This window comes from Bos javanicus, chromosome 21 (genome assembly GCF_032452875.1).
Source record: "Bos javanicus breed banteng chromosome 21, ARS-OSU_banteng_1.0, whole genome shotgun sequence".
NCBI classification, from domain to species: Eukaryota; Metazoa; Chordata; class Mammalia; order Artiodactyla; family Bovidae; genus Bos; species Bos javanicus.
The window spans coordinates 1,709,847-1,726,531 of NC_083888.1; the positions used below are offsets into that span (position 1 = coordinate 1,709,847).

General features: G+C 47.1%; 1 long non-coding RNA gene and 5 other non-coding genes across 8 annotated transcripts in view; all 6 read left to right on the forward strand.

The window, feature by feature from the left end:
- Positions 1–329: 329 nt before the first annotated feature.
- Positions 330–16,685, forward strand: part of LOC133234071 (uncharacterized) — a 153,241-nt gene continuing 136,885 nt past the window's right edge. For all 3 annotated transcript variants that reach the window (XR_009731995.1, XR_009731996.1, XR_009731997.1), the window contains exons 1-4: positions 330–3,642; positions 5,608–5,748; positions 6,120–6,164; positions 10,204–10,343. This is a non-coding gene — a long non-coding RNA (uncharacterized LOC133234071). The remainder of the gene's footprint in view (positions 3,643–5,607; positions 5,749–6,119; positions 6,165–10,203; positions 10,344–16,685) is intronic.
- LOC133234873 (small nucleolar RNA SNORD115) lies at positions 3,698–3,778 on the forward strand. The gene has a single exon (XR_009732358.1). It is a non-coding gene; the product is annotated as a small nucleolar RNA SNORD115 (small nucleolar RNA).
- LOC133234874 (small nucleolar RNA SNORD115) lies at positions 5,804–5,883 on the forward strand. The gene has a single exon (XR_009732359.1). It is a non-coding gene; the product is annotated as a small nucleolar RNA SNORD115 (small nucleolar RNA).
- Positions 8,355–8,433, forward strand: LOC133234872 (small nucleolar RNA SNORD115). Its single transcript, XR_009732357.1, has one exon. It is a non-coding gene; the product is annotated as a small nucleolar RNA SNORD115 (small nucleolar RNA).
- LOC133234875 (small nucleolar RNA SNORD115) lies at positions 10,399–10,478 on the forward strand. Its single transcript, XR_009732360.1, has one exon. It is a non-coding gene; the product is annotated as a small nucleolar RNA SNORD115 (small nucleolar RNA).
- Positions 12,505–12,585, forward strand: LOC133234877 (small nucleolar RNA SNORD115). Its single transcript, XR_009732361.1, has one exon. It is a non-coding gene; the product is annotated as a small nucleolar RNA SNORD115 (small nucleolar RNA).

The following is a 16,685-nucleotide window of genomic DNA, read 5'->3' on the forward strand; positions in this document are numbered from 1 at the left end:
GGGGCAAGAGGTCGAGCGTGATTCTGTCCCTTTCAGAGCCCTGGGATTTGGGTGTGGAGGCACCCGATCCCTCAAGGAAAGCCCTTGAGACTCCACTTTTTCTAGGGGCTTCCACATGGCCAAGGTGTGGTCCCGGCTTCAGCTTTCTTTCCTGATCACTGCTTCCACCAACCACCCAGAGACCATAGATGGGGCCTTTCCTTAACTCCTTCAAATTGTGCCTTTCCGTCAGATATTCTGGTGAGAGTCTCGCCAGAGACCAAATGAATACTTTGCAAAATTCATCAGAAACATTTTTAGAGGTATTTTTACTAAGCATAGTTGTTTTTTCCTGTTTTTTTTTTTCTTCTTTTTTTTTAAATTTTATTTTATTTTTAAACTTTACAATATTGTATTGGTTTTGCCAATTTAGGATTGTCATAGTTGTATGTTTTGTTTTGTTTTTAAGTCTTGTTAAATACATGTTTTGTGTGTGATCATTATATACTCATTCAAAACATTGACATGAATCAACCATGGGTGTACATGTGTCCCCCGTCCTGAACCCCACTCCCACCTCCCTCCCCAATCCCATCCCTCAGGGTCATCCCATGCACCAGCCCTGAGCACCCTGTCTCATGCATTAAACCTGGACTGGTGATCTATTTCACATATGATAATATACATGTTTCAATGCTGTTCTCTCAAATCATCCCACCCTTGCCTTCTCCCACAGAGTCCAAAAGTCTGTTCTTTATCTCTGTGTCTCTTTTGCTGTCTCGCATATAGGGTCATTGTTCCCATCTTTCTAAATTCCATACATATGCATTAGTATACTGTATTGGTGTTTTTCTTTCTGACTTAGTTCACTCTGTATAATAGGCTCCAGTTTCATCCACCTCATTAGAACTGATTCAAATGCATTCTTTTTAATAGCTGAATAATAATATTCCATTGTGTATATGTACCACAGCTTTCTTATCCATTCATCTGCTGATAGACATCTAGGTTGTTTCCATGTCCTGGCTATTGTAAACAGTGCTGCGATGAACATTGGGATACACGTGTCTCTTTCAATTCTGGTTTCCTCAGTGTGTATGCCCAGCAGTGGGATTGCTGGGTTGTATGACAGTTCTAGTTCCAGTTTTTTAAGGAGGCACCACACTGTTCTCCATAGTGGCTGTACTAGTTTTCATTCCCACCAACATTATAAGAGGGTTCCCTTTTCTCCACACCCTCTCCAGCATTTATTGTTTGTAGACTTTTTGGAAGCAGCTATTATTAGAGCTTCCCTGATAGCTCAGTTGGTAAAGAATCCGCCTGCAATGCAGGAGACCCCTGTTTGATTCCTGGGTCAGGAAGATCCCCTGGAGAAGGAAATGGCAACCCACTCCAGTATTCCTGCCTGGAAAATCCCATAGATGAAGCAGAGTGGTGGGCTACAGTCCATAGAGTCACAAAGAGTCAGGAACAACTGAATGACTTCACTTTCATTTTCATTCTGACCAAAAATGGCCCGGAACTTGCCATTCTGACTTGAATGATTTGAGGTCAGTGGTTCTCTTTAGTTCTGGACACCAGACACAGAGGATGTTGGACTATGGGGGAAGCCCGCCTCAATGCAGTCCAGAAGGGGGAGTCCTTTCAAGAACCTCAGTCTTCAGAAAGGAAGGAATCTGGCTGCCACACCATCTTGCTAGGCTCCAAGCCCTTGGCCCTGAAAAGCCTTTCCTGAGACCTTAATTCTAGTCAGATAATACATGGAGGCAATGTTTCCTTCCCTGCACCCTGGGGAACATTCACACATACATGTCTCTATACACCTCCACATAGCACACACTGAGCTACTGAGGGGACAATCACCTGGTATGTGCTTTTCAGTCTCCCAAGAACCATTGATAGGAAAATATCGTGCCCCTGGCCTGGCGACAGTGAGAGGCAGGCAGAAACCTGTCAACCAGGTTTTGGCAGGTAGATGTTACTGGCTGTTGGGAGAGCTGGAGTGCAGCACCTGAGTTTCCATGGGGCCTGGCCAGGTCACTTTCAGGCATGCCAGAGTCTGGGTGACACAAGTGGTTCCTGATGGGCTGTTTGATGGGCTTTGCTTTGATCGCCCACTGGAGCCCCTTGTTTCTCCTGGGACATTCTTCCTCTCCAGGAGCCACAGTCTTCAACTAAAGCAGCCCCAGAGGGGAAACCCCTTCCAAGCACTCCTTCCTAGAAAGAAAGTTGAGAGCCCATAGGAGCCCTGGTATCATCTCCATAGTGAGGCCCTGATTGCCTGAAGTAGAGGGGTGGCCCCATGATGTGGGCCAAGCAGGGAGCATTGCATTGCTTTGTCTGGGGGCCTTGCGCAGGCATGGGAACAGACACCCCACCAGTTGACAATCACTATTGTCCCTGGTATGAACACTCCCATGCAGGGTGTTCGCTGTTGGCTGTTAAGAGAGCTGAAGGGCAACTTCTGAGATTCCATGGGGTTAGGCCAGGTCACTTTTGGGCATGGCAGGGTCTCTGTAAAGCCAGTTATTCCTGATGGGCCCTTTGCTGAGTTTTGTTTCATTTGTACTCAGGCACCATGCACCTCCTGGGGGCCACAGCCTTTAACAATAACACCTCCAGAGGAGAAACCCCTTTTGAGCTTACTTCCTAGTGAGGCTGTTGAGAGCTCTTTGAAGCCCATATTAACTCCATCACAGGGCACTGTTCACCTGAAGTAGAGGGGTGGTCCCTTGGCATGGGCTGAGCAAGGAGTAGTTGCCTTCTTGTTGTTTGGAGGCTTTCAGCAGGCCATGGAGGGGATGCCCCAGCAGCAATGATGGCCCTTGTTTCTAGCTTGAATGTTCCCTTGCAGGGCATTGCCAGATTGACTCGTGATGAGCCCATGAGCCCAGCCACAGATACCTGCTTCCTCGAGCATCCATTCTGTGGAACTTCTTGGCCTCTTTTTTTGTGTGATTGTGTCAAGTGGCCACACGTCATGCCACCTCAGCCACCCCCTTGCTAGCACAGACCCAGACTGAGCTTGGAGGAGCATCTCCATTCCCCAAGACATGTCCATGGAATCTTGGCAGCTGAGAGGTCCTCGTGACCCTCTCAGAGCCTATGAGGCTCTGTCTTCTCTCGGGACTCTTTCTTGGAGTCACCATTCCTATCTCCCTGGATGTATTGTTATTCGTATATTCACTCAAACATTGATCCACTCGTCCACTTGTTTCTTCATGTTTGTCAGTATGTAGGGTGGGAGGCAAAGATGGAGAAAAGTGAGGATGTAGGGAGGTAGCAAACCAAAGAGGATGGGAGGTTGGAACTTAGAGAGGTAAGGAGGAAGGTAGATGAGCATTTCAGCCAGGGGTTTGTGTCTCTGCATATAGGTGCATTTCATTGCTTTCTTGTATTCCTGGACTTATTGCTCTAGGTATGTCTTGTAGCAACATTTGCTACATCAAAGTGTAGCACACATGACCACCAAAGCCTACAGGGACAGACTAGGCTGTCTCACAGGAGTCTTTCTGCTCTCTAGACAGACAACATCTGCAAAGGAAGGATTATCTGAGTGCGGCCTGCTGCTCCTGGTGCAACTGATGTCAGCCTTGGTGCCGCAGCTGGGTAGACGGAAACTCAAGTCCTTTACAGCTTCCTTATTTCCAGAAAGCTTTGGAGGTAAGACTACTTAGATTCCTGTGCATAGATGCACTTCATGGGGCATGCCTCACTTGGGTTGAGGAGAAGAATTCATATGGTTCTGAAGAGAGATGATCACCTAAAAATCATGTTCGATAGAAGTATGCTGAGGCCCATTGGAGATTGCAGCACAGAAGCTAGAGGTCAGGGACCTTTCTTTTTTCTCTGAAACCCTGGGATTTAGGTGTGGAGGCACCCTATCCCTTGAGGAAAGCCCTTGAGTCTCTACAGTATCTAGGGGCTTCCACAGGGTGAAGGCCTGACCCTGCCTTTAGTGATCCCAATTTCCACAGGCCACCAGGAGGCCATTAGGTGGGGCCTTTCTATAGTTCCTTCTCTTCAAATTGTTTCTTTTAGGCAGATGTTCTATAGACATTCTTGCCACATGCTAAATAACTTGAGGTGAGTGGCTCTCTTTGGTCCTGCACATGGGCCCCAGAGAGAGGTGGACCATGGGGGAGGCACCCCTTTAGGCGATCCAGAGGTGGGAATCCTTTTGGGAACCTCAATCATCACCACAGTGGAATTTATGCTGCAGTGGCATTTCCAGGGTCTAGGAACTCAGGTACTAAAAAGCCTTTCATTAAACCTAAATTCTAATTAGATTAGACATGGAGGCAATGTTTGCATCCCTGGCCAACTGGAGTCATCCACACAAAGGTCTTTGCACACCTCCATGCAGAGCATGCTGATTGACTGAGAGAATGGTCAGCTATGGTGTGCTCTTTTCAGTCTCCCAAGAACCATCAGCAGAGAAAGATGGTGCCCCAGGACCGGTAATGGTGAGTGGCAGGCAGAAACCAACCTGCCGGGTCTTGGCAGATAGACCCTGCTGGCAATTGAGAGAGCTGAAGGTCAGCCCATGAGATTCCATGGGGCATGGCCAGGTCACTTTCAGGCATGGTAAGTTCTTGATGTGGCCACTTGTTCCTAATGGGCCCCATGATGGGTTTTGTTTCATTCATTCAGTTGCCCGGGTCCCTTGTGTTTCATGTGGCATTCTTCCTCTCTAGGGGCCATGGCCACCAATGATAGCACCTTCCAGAGGAGAAGTTCCTATGACGCTTACTTTCACAGTAAGGTTGTTGAGAACCTTTCAGGGTCACAGTATCACCTCCATCGAGAGGCACCATTTGCCCAAAGTAGAGGGTCAGTCCCATGATCTGGACTGAGCAAGGACTAGATGCATTGCTGCTCTCTGAGGGCCTTGGGCAAGCCCATGGGAGGGGGTGCTGAACCGCCAGCAATGGTTCCTGTCCCCATCCTGAAGTTTCCCATGCAGGGCACTGTTGCGTTAACTGGTGCTGAGCCCTCAGGTCCCGTCTCCAAATATCTGCATCCTCGACCACCTCTACTGAGGGATTTCATGGCCTTGTTTTCTGCATGTTTGCAGTAAATGGCCAGCCCCATGTCCCCTCTGCGATCCCTTGCTTGCAAAGACCTGGTTCAAGCACGGAGGAAGTCTCCATTCCCAAAACAGATCCATAGACTCTTGGAGGTTGAGAGGCCTTTGTGCCAGGCCTCTGATGGGTGGAAAGTCCATGAGGCTCTGCCTTCTCTTGGAACTCCTTTTTGAATATGCCATTTCTGGCTGCTTGTACACGTTATTCTTATATTCAGTCATGGCTTGACCACTTGTCCACTCATTTCCTCACATTTGGCAGTAAGTATGGTGGGAAGGAAGGAGTGTTTGAAAAAAGTAAAGAGGTAAGGAACTAGAGAGGTAGGGACCTAGTAGGGAGGAAGGTTGGTGGTAGTTATCCATTTCAGCCAGGGATTTTTGTCTCTGCATATAGGTGTATTTAGTTGCTTTCTAGTGTTCCTGGATGTGTCTCTGTAGTTATGTCTTGCAGCGTCATTCACTGCATGAAGGTGCAGCATGTGTGACCACCAAAGCCTGCAAGGATGGAGTAGGTATTCTCATAGCTGTTGTTCTCCTTCTAGACAGACAACACCCCCAGAGGAAGGAAGATCTGCGTGTGGCCTGCTGCCCTTAGGGCAATCGATATCAGCCTTGATCCAGCCTTTGGTGTGGACAGAAACTCACATCCTCTGGGGCATCCTCCTTTCCAGAAAGCATCAGAAGTAAGCCTACTCAGGTGCCTGTGCATGCATGCAATGCGTGGGGCATGCCTCATTTGGGCTGATGATGAGAACTCATATGGTCCTGAAGAGACATGGTGATCTAAAGTCATGCTCAATAGGACTATGGTGAGGCTCAATGGAAGTGGCATTACAGGGCCCGGAGGTTGTGGTTTCTTCTGTCCTTTCTGGAGCCCTGGGATTTGAGTGTGGAGGCACCCTATCCCTGAGTCTCTACAGTGCCCAGGAGCTTCCGTGTGACCAAAGCCTGTCCTGCCTTTGGCTTTCTTTCCTGATCCCTGCTTCTACTACCCACCCAGAGGACATAGCCAGGACCTTTCTTTAGCTACTTCTCTTCAAATTATGTCTTTCAGTCAGACATTCTGGAGAAGGCCTCACTGTGACCTGAACAATTCAAGGTGAGTGACTCTTTGGTCCTTAACATGGGCCCCGGAGGACACTGGGCTATGGAGTAGGCCCGCCTCAAGGCAGTCAAGAGTGGGGAGTTGTTTGTGGTCCACAGTCCTCTCAAAGGGGAACTTCTGCTGCAGTGCCTTCAAGACCATCTATGATCTCGGAGACTGAAATGCTGTCTATTGGTCCTGCATTCTAATCAGATTGATCATGGAGGCAGTGTTTGTTTCCTGGCTCCCTGAGGAATATCCACACACAGGTCTCTGCACACTTTCATACAGAGCTTGCTGAATGACTAAGGGGATGGTCACCTGTTTGTGTGCTTCACAGTCTCTAAAGAACAAGCAGATAGAGAAAGATTATGCCCTAGACCTGGCAATGGTGAGAGGCAGGAACCTGTCCAGTGGGTCTTGGAAGTTAGATGGTGCTGGCTGTTAAGAGAGATAAAGAGTAGCCCCTGAGATTCCATGGGATGTGGCTAATTAACTTACAGGCATGCCAGGGTCTTGGTGAGACCACTTGTTCCTGATGAGCCCTTTGATGGGTTTTTCATTTTTCCACTTGGGCCCAAGGCATACCTTGAAGCGTTCTCCCTCTCTGGGGGGCATGGCCTTCAGTGATCACACCCCCAGAGAAGAAACCTTTTTGGAGCTTAACTTTCTAGTAAGGCTGTTGCAAGTCCTTCAGAGCCCTGGTAGCATCTCCATTATGAGGCTATATTTGCCTGGAGTAGAACAATGGCCTCAAGATGTGGGTCAATCCAGGAAAAGTTGTGTTGTTTTTGTTTGGGGCCTTCAGTAGGCCGTGGGAGAGGACACACACCAGGTGATGAGGCCTCCTGTTCCCAGCCTGAATGTTCCCATGCAAGGCATTGACAGGTTGACTGGTCCTGAGCCTTTGTGCCCTGTCACCAGATACCTGCTTCCTCAAGAATCCATGCTGTGGGACTCTGTGGACTCGTTTTCTGTGTGTTGGCTGCAAGTGGCCTAGCCCCATGTCTTCAATTCCACCCCTTGCTTGCACAGACCAAGATCGATCTGAGAGGTACATCTCTGTTTTCCAGAACACATCTATAGAATTTTAGTGACTGAGAGGCCCTTGTGCTGGGCCTTCTTCTGGGTATAGAGCCCACGAGGCTCTCCCTTCTCTTGGGGCACCTTTGTGGAGTTGCCATTTTTCCCTCTCTGGACACATTACTTAAGTATTCACTCAAGCACTGATATGCTAGTCACTTGTTTCCTCAGGTTTGGCAGTAGGTTGGTTGGGAGGTAAGGATGGATGAAGAAAAGTAAAGAGGTAGATAACTAGAGATAGGGGACATAGAAAGCTAGAGAGGTAGCAAGGAAGGTCAGTGGTAGTATATTTTACCCAGGGGTTTGTGTCACTTTGTATAGATAGATGAATTTTGTTGCTTTCTTGGGTTCTTGGATTTATCACTCTAGATAGGTCTTGTAGCATCATTCACTGCATGAAGATATAGCATCAGATCAGATCATTCGCTCAGTCGTGTCCGACTCTTTGCAACCCCATGAATCACAGCATGCCAGGCCTCGCTGTCCATCACCAACTCCCGGAGTTCACCCAGACTCACGTCCATCAAGTCAGTGATGCCAACCAGCCATCTCATCCTCTGTGGTCCCCTTCTCCTCTTGCCCCCAATCCCTCCCAGCATCAGAGTCTTTTCCAATGAGTCAACTCTTCGCATGAGGTGGCCAAAGTACTGGAGTTTCAGCTTTAGCATCATTCCTTCCAAAGAAATCCCAGGGCTGATCTTCAGAATGGACTGGTTGGATCTCCTTGCAGTCCAAGGGACTCTCAAGAGTCTTCTCCAACACCACAGTTCAAAAGTATCAATTCTTCAGTGCTCAGCCTTCTTCACAGTCCAACTCTCACATCCATACATGACCACAGGAAAAACCATAGCCTTGACTAGACGAACATGACTACCAAAGCCTACAGGGCCAAACTAGATGTCAGCACAGCTGTTGTGCTTCTCTATAGACAGACAGTGCCCCAAAGGAAGGAAGATCTGACTCATACCTGTTGCCTCCAGGGCCATTGATGTCAGCCTTGGTGCAGCACCTGGGGTAGACAGAAACTCACATGCTTTGGGGCTTCATCATTTCCAGAATGCACTGAAGGCAAGCCTACTCAGACTCTTGGTATAGATGCAATGTGTGGAGCATGCTTTTTTTGGCTTAATGATGAGACGTCATATGGTCCTAAAGAGAGAAAATGACATAAAAATTATGCTCAATAGGATTGTGCTGAGCTGAATGGAAGTGGCAGTCCAAGGGCAAAAGGTCCTGTCCTTCTGTCCCTTTTGGAGCATTAGAATTTGGGTGTGGAGGCAACTGATCCCACAAGGAGAGCCCCTGTGTCTCTACCTTATGTAGGGTCTTTTACATAGGCTAATTCCTAGTCCTGCCTTTGACTTTCTTTGCTGATCCCTACTTCCACCACCTACCTGGAGGCCATAGGCAAGGCCTTTCCTTAGGTCCTTCTCTTTGCATCTTGTCTTTCAGTAAGACATTCTGGTGAGGGTCTCACTACAACCTGGATGATTCAAAGTGAATGGTTCCCTTTTTTCCTGGACATGAGCACCAGAGGATGAAGAGCTATGAGGGAGGCACACCCCAAGGCAGTCCAAAGGGAGGAGTCCTTGTGGGAACCTCAGTCATCACAAAGGGTGAACGTATTCTACAATGCCATCTAGACAGGCTAGGATCTTGGACATTAAAAGGCCTTTTGTTAAACCTGAATTCTAGTCAGACTGGACATCAAGACAGTGTTAGCTTCCCTGGTTCCCTGGGGAACATCCACACAAATGTCTCTGGAAACTTCCATGCAGAGCACATTGGTCACCTGAGGGGATGGTCACCTATGGTGTGTGCTTTCCAGTCTCCCAAGAATGGTTGGGAGGGAAGGATTGTGCCCCAAGCCTGGCAATGGTGATAAGCAGGTAGTAACTGGTCCACTGGGTCTTGGCAAGCAGACGCTGTTGCTGTTGAGAGAGCTGAAGGGCAGCCCCATGGGGCTTGGCCAGATCACTTTCAGGCATAGTGAGTTTTCAGTGTGGCCATTTGTTCCTGATGGGCCCCTTGATGTGTTTGTTTTGTCCACCCACTTGGGCACCTTGCATCTCCTGGGGTGATCTTCCACTCTGGGGTCACAGCCTTCAATGATTGTACCCCCCCAGAAGAGAAACCCCTTCCAAGTATACCTTTTTGGTAAGCCACTGTATCAGCCCCAGCATGAGGCCCCATTTGCCTGAAGGAGAGCTGTGACACCGTCACAAGGGTCAAGCGAGCAGTAATTGCATTGGTGTTGTTTGGGGCCTTTGGTGGGACACAGGAGGGGACGCTGCTCCAGGCAACAGTGGCTCCTGCTCCAGCCTGAACATTCCTATGTAGGGTGTTGCCAGGTTGACTAGTGCTGGGTCTGTGTGCCCTGTCACCAGATAGCTGTTTCCTTCAGAATCAATTCCATGGGACATCATGGCCTCATTCTCTGTGTGTTGGCAGCAAGTGACCAGACCCAATGTCCCCTCAGCCACCCCTTGCTTGAACAGGCAAGAACTGAGCTTAGAGGAATGTCTCCATTCCACAAGACACATCTGTAGAATCTTGGCAGCCAAGAGGTTCTGTCAGGTGGAGAACCCACGGGGGTCTGCCTTTTCTCTCAATTCCTTTATGGAATTACCATTTCTTCCCTCCTAGTCATGTTATTCATGTACTCACTCATGCACTTATCCACTCATTCACTCATTCCCTAATGTTTGGCCGTAGGTAGGGTGGGAGGGAAGGATGAATAAAAGTAAGGAGGTGGGGAGGTAGAGAACTAGAGAGGTAGGGAGGAAGACGGGTGGCAGTCATGCATTTCAGCCAGGGGTTTGTGTCTCTGTGTGTAAGTTCATTTTGTCACTTTCTTGGGATCCTGTATGTCTTGTTCTAGGTATGTCTTGTAGCATTATTCACTGCATGAAGACCATCGAAGCCTACAAGAAATAACAAGGAGTTCTCACAGGTATTTTTTGCTCTATAGACAGACAACGTTCCCAGAGGAAGGAAGATCTGAGTGTGGCTTGCTGCTCCTGGGGAATAAATGTCAGCCTTGGTGCAGCACCTGGGGTAGCCAAAAACTCACAATCTTTGGGACATACTCATTTCCAGAAAGCTTCAGAGGTAAGCCTACTCAGGTGCCTATGCCTGAATGTGATATGAGGGAAGTGCCTCAGTTTTGTCAGTGTTTAGAATTTATATGGCCTGAAGAAAGATGATGACCTAAAAATCATTCTCAAAAAGATTATGCAGAGACCCAATGGACATGTCCGTGCAGAAGCAGGAGGTCTCTCTGTACCTTCTGGAGCCCTGGGATTTGGCTGTGGAGGCACCCTATCCCACAGAGAGTGTACTTAAGTACTCTCTACAGTGACTAGGGGCTTCCATGTGGCCAAGGACTGGCCCTGCCTTTGGCTTTCTTTCCTAATCCTTGCTTTCACCACTCACCTGGAGGACATACACTGGCCCTTTCCTTAGCACCTTCTTTTTGAATTGTGTCTTTCAGTCAGACATTCTGGCAAGGATCTTGCCACGGCCTGAATGATTCAAGGTTAATGGCTCTCTTTTGTCCTTAACACAGGCCCCAGAGGAAGACGGACTGTGGGGGAGGTGAGCGTCAAGGCAGTCAAGAGAGGGGTGTCCTTGCAGGAACCTCAGTTCTCACAAAAGGGGAGCTATTGCTGTGGCACCATTACAACAGGCTAGGAACTAGGGCACTGAAAAGCCTTTCGTTAAACCTGAATTCTTGTCATATTGCACACAGAGGCAATGTTTGCTTCCCTTGCCCCCTGGGGAACATCCATCCACACATAGGTCTCTGCACATCTTTGTCCAGAGCACACTGATCTACTGAGAGGATGGTCACCTATGGTGTGTCCTTTTCAGTTTCCCGATAATTTTTTGTAGGGAAGGATCCTGCCTCAGGCCTGAAAACAGGGAGAGGCAGGCATGAACCTGTCTAGGCACGTAGACACTGCTGGCTGTTGAGAAAGCTGAAGGGTAGCCCCTGAGATTCCATGGTGCTTGGCCAGATCATTTTCAGGCATGACAAGCTCTCATGAGACCAGTTGTTCTGATGGGCCTTTTAACATGTTTTGTCCTGTTTGTCCACTCAGTCCCCTTGAATCTCCTGCAGCGTTCTTCCTCTCTGGGGGCCATAGCCTTCAATGATAGCAACCCCAGAAGAGAAACCCTTCCAAATTTACCTTCTTAGTAAGGCTGCTGAGAGCCCTTCAGAGCCCCGGTATCATGTTCATTGTGAGGCCCCATTGGCCTGAAGTAGAGGAGTGGCTTCATGATGTGAACCAAACAGGGAGTGGTTGCACTGTTGTTGTTGCAAGGCCTTTGGCAAGCCATTGGAGGTGAGGCTACACCAGATGACAATGTCTCCTGTCCCCAGCCTGAATGCTCCTGTGCAGGGCATTGCCAGGTTGACTGGTGCTGAGCCCATGCACCCCAAATCCAGATATCTGCTTCCTTGAGCATCATTTCATGCTTGTTGCTTCATTTTTCTGTATGTTGGTGGCAAGTGGCCAAGCTCCATGTCTTTTTGCCCACTCCTTGCTCACAAAGGCCAGATTAGAACTCAGAGGAACATCTTGTCCTCCAAGATACAACCATAGAATCTTGGTAACCAAGAGGCCCTCTTGCCGGACCTTCTGCCAGGTGGAGAGCCCATGAAGCTCTGCTTTCTCTCAGTACTCCTTTATTGATTCACCATTTCTTCCTCCCTGGATCAGTTATTCATCTACTCACTCATGAACTGATCCACTCATTCACTCTTTCCCTCACATTTGGCAGTAGGTAAGATGGGTGAAAGGATGTAAGGGAGAAAAATAAGAAGGTAGGGAGGTAGGGAGCTAGAAAAGTAGAGAGATAGGAAGCTGGAGAGGTAGCGAGGAAGGTTGGTGGTAGGTATGCATTTCAGTCAGGGATTTGTGTATAAATGAATTTTGTCACTTTCTCTTGATCCTGGATATGTCACTGTAGGTGTGTCTTGTAGCATATTTATTGCATGAAGGTGTAAACCATGTGACCACCAAATCCTTCATGGACAGACTAAGTGTTCTCACACCAGTCATGCTTCTCTCTAGACAGACAATGCCAGAGAGGAAGGAAGATCTGAGTGTGGCCTGCTGCCCCCAGGCCAGTCGATGTGTCTTGGTCTAGAATCTGGGGTAGGCAGACTCTCATCCCGTGGGGCATACTCATTTCCAGAAAGCATCAGAGATAAGCTAACTCAAGTCCCTGTGCGTAGATGCAATGAGTGGGAAGTGCATTGTTTGGCATGATGAATTGAATGCATATAGTCCTGAAGAGAGATGATGACCCAAAAGTCATGCTCTGTACAATTACACTGAGGCCCAATGGACACGGCAGTCCAGGGGCAGGATGTCAGGGATCTTTCTGTTCCTTCTGGAGCCCTGGGATTTGACTGCAGAGGTACCTTATCCCTCAAAGAAAGCCCTTATGTCTCTACAGTGCCTAAGGGCTTCCATGTGGCCAAGGCCTGGTCCTGCCTTTGGTTTTCTTTCCTGTTCCCTACCTCCAGAGTTTTGCCGAGAGAATGCACTGGTCATAGCAAACATCCTCTTCCAACAACACAAGAGAAGACTCTACACATGGACATCACCCGGGTGTCCAACACCAAAATCAGATTGAATATTCTTTGCAGCCAAAGATGGAGAAGCTCTATACAGTCAGCAAAAACAAGACTGGGAGCTGACTGTGGCTCAGATCATGAACTCCTTATTGCTAAATTCATACTTAAATTGAAGAAAGTAGGGAAAACCACTTGACCATTCAGCTATGACCTAAATAAAATTCCTATGATTTTTCAGTGAAAGTGAGAAATAGATTTAAGGGACTAGATCTGATAGACAGAGTGCCTGAACTATGGACAGAGGTTCATGACATTGTACAGGAGACAGGGACCAAGGCCATCCCCAAGGAAAAACAAATGCAAAAAAGCAAAATGGCTGTCTGAGGAGGCCTTACAAATAGCTGTGAAAAGAAGAGAAGCGAAAAGCAAAGGAGAAAAGGAATATATAAGCATCTGAATGCAGAGTTCCAAAGAATAGCGAGAGATAAGAAAGCCTTCCTCAGTGATCAGTGCAAAGACATAGAAGAAAACAAAAGACTGGGAAAGACTAGAGATCTCTTCAAAAAAATTAGAGATACCAAGGGAACATTTCATGCAAAGATGGACTCAATAAGTACAGAAATGGTAGGAACCTAACAGAAGCAGAAGATATTAAGAAGAGGTGGCAAGAATACACAGAACTGTACAAAAAAGATCTTCATGATCCAGATACTCACGATGGTGTGATCATTCACCTGGAGCCAGACATCCTGGAATGCAAAGTCAAGCGGGCCTTAGGAAGCATCACTATGAACAAAGCTAGTGGACGTGATGGCATTCCAGTTGAGCTATTTCAAATCCTGAAAGATGATGCTGTGGAAGTGCTGCACTCAATATGCCAGCCAATTTGGAAAACTCAGCAGTGGCCGCAGGACTGGAAAAGGTCAGTTTTCATTCCAATCCCAAAGAAAGGCAATGCCAAAGAGTACTCAAACTACTGCACAGTTGTACTCATCTCACATGATAGCAAAGTAATGCTTAGAATTCTCCAAGCCAGGCTTCAGCAATATATGAACCATAAACTTCCAGATGTTCAAGCTGGATTTAGAAAAGGCAGAGAAACCAGAGATCAAATTGCCAACATCTGCTGGATCATCTAAAAATCAAGAGAGTTCCAGAAAAACATCTATTTCTGCTTTATTGACTATGCAAAGCCTTTGACTGTGTGATCACAGTAAACTGTGGAAAATTCTGAAAGTGATGGGAATACCTGACCTGCCTCTTGAGAAATCTGTATGCAGATTTAGTTAGAACTGGACATGGAACAACGGACTGGTTCCAAATAGGAAAAGGAGTACGTCAAGACTGTATATTGTCACCCTGCTTATTTAACTTATATGCAGAGTACATCATGAGAAACACTGGACTGCATGAAGCAAAAGCTAAAATCAAGACTGCCAGGATAAATATCAATAACCTCAAAAATGCAGATGTCACCACCCTTATGGCAGAAAGAGAAAAAAACTAAAGAACCTCTTGATGAAACTGAAAGAGGAGACTGAAAAAGTTGGCTTAAAGTTCAATATTCAGAAAACTAAGATCATGGCATCTGATCCCATCACTTTGTGGCAAATAGAAGGGGAAACAGTGAAAACAGTGGCTGGCTTTATTTTTCTGGGCTCCAAAATCACTGCAGATGGTGATTGCAGCCATGAAATTAAAAGATGCTTGCTCCTTGGAGGGAAAGTTATAACCAAACTAGACAGCATATTAAAAAGCAGAGACATTACTTTGCCAACAAAGTTCCATCTAGTCAAGGCTATGATTTTTCCCGTGGTCATGTATGGATGTGAGAGTTGGACTATAAAGAAAGCTGAGCGCCGAAGAATTGATGCTTTTGAACTGTGGTGTTGGAGAAGACTCTTGAGAGTCCCTTGGACTACAAGGAGATCCAACCAGTCCATCCTAAAGGAGATCAGTCCTGAGTGTTCATTGGAAGGACTGATGTTGAGGCTGAAACTCCAATACTTTGGCCACCTGATGGAAAGAACTAACTCATTTGAAAAGACCCTGATGCTGGGAAATATTGAAGGCAGTTGGAGAAGGGGACGACAGAGGATGAGATGGCTACATGGCATCACCGACTCAATGGACATGAGTTTGAGTAAACTCCAGGAGTAGGTTATGGACATGGCCTGGCATGCTGCGGTTCATGAGGTTGCAAAGAGTTGGACACAACTGAACAACTGAACAGAATTGAGCCTCCACTGCCCACCCAGAGGATGTTGGCAGGCCTTTATTTGTCTCCTTCTCTCAAATTTTGTCTTTCTGTCAGATGTTTTGCCAAGGATCTTGCAATGGCCTGAATGATTTGAGGTGAGTGGCTCTCTTTGGTCCTAGACACAGGCTCCAGAAGTGTTAGACTGCAGAGGAGGCCTTCCTCAAGGCAGTCGAGATGGTCAAGTCTTTTTTGTGATCTCATTCCTCACAAAGTACGACTTCTTGACTTCTGTCAAGATGGTGGCACCATCTTGATGGGTTAAGATCTTGAACACTGAAGAACCTTTTGTTAGGCTTGAATTCTAGTCATATGGGTCATGGAGGCAATGTTTGCTTCCCTGGTCCCTGAAGAACATCCACACACAGGTTTCTGCATACCTTCATGCAGAGCATGCTGATCCACTGGGGGTCAGTCACCTGTGATGTGTGCTTTGCAGTCTCCCAAGAAGAGGGATCATCCCCAGGCCTGGCAATGTTAAGAGGCTGGCAGGAACCCATCCACCAGATCTTGGCAGGTAGGTGCTGCTTGCTGTCGAAAGATGAAGCACAGTCCCTGGGATACCATAAGACTTGACCAGGTCATGTTCAGGCATGGCAAACAACGGTGAGGCCAGTTGTTTCTGATGGACCCTTTAGTGGGTTTTGCGTCACTGGCCAACTCAGGCCTCTTGTGTCTCCTAGGGCATTTTTCCTCTCTGGGGGCCACAGCTTTTAAAGATGTCTCCCCCTAGAGAAGAAATACCTCTGAGATTACCTTCCTAATAAGGCCTTTGAGAGCCATTTGAAGACCTGGTATCATCTGCAGCATGAGGCCCTGTTTGCCCAAAGTAAGAGGTTGGCCCCATGACATGGACTGAGTAGGGAGTAGTTGCATTACTGTTTGGGGAGTTTTGTCAGGTCACTGGAGAGGATGCTGTAGCACACAATGATGGCCCTTTTGCACAGCCTGAATATTCCCATGCAGGGCATTGCAAGGTTGACTGGTACTAAGCCCATGGGCCTTTCTCCATATATCTGATTTCTTGAGCATAAATTCATGTGGTCACATAGCCACATTGTGTATTTTTACCAAGGAAAATAGAAGCCTAGTGTCTTGCATAAGCTGGGTTTCAAAGAGATAGAGGAACCAGAGATCAAATTGCCAGCATTCACTGGATCATCGTGAAAGCAAGGTAGTTTCAGAAAAACATTTATTTCTGCTTCATTGACTTCACTAAAGCCTTTGTGCTGACCACAACAAACTGGAAAATTCTTAAATATGGGAGTACCAGACCACCTTACCTCTCCCGTGAAAAACCTGTATGTGGGTCAAGAAGCAATAATTAGAACCACACATGGAACAATGGACAGGTTCAAATTTGGAAAGGAGTGCAGCAAGGATGTATATCATCACCCTGCTTATTTAACTTATTTGTAGAATACATCATGTGAAATGCTGACCTGGATGAATCACATATGAAATCATGATTTCCAGGATAATTATCAACAACCTCAGATATGCAGATGATAGCACTTTAATGGCAGAAAATAAAGAGAAACTAAAGAGCCTCTTAATGAAGGTGAAAGAGGAAAGTGAAAAAGCTGGCTTGAAAACCAACTTTAAG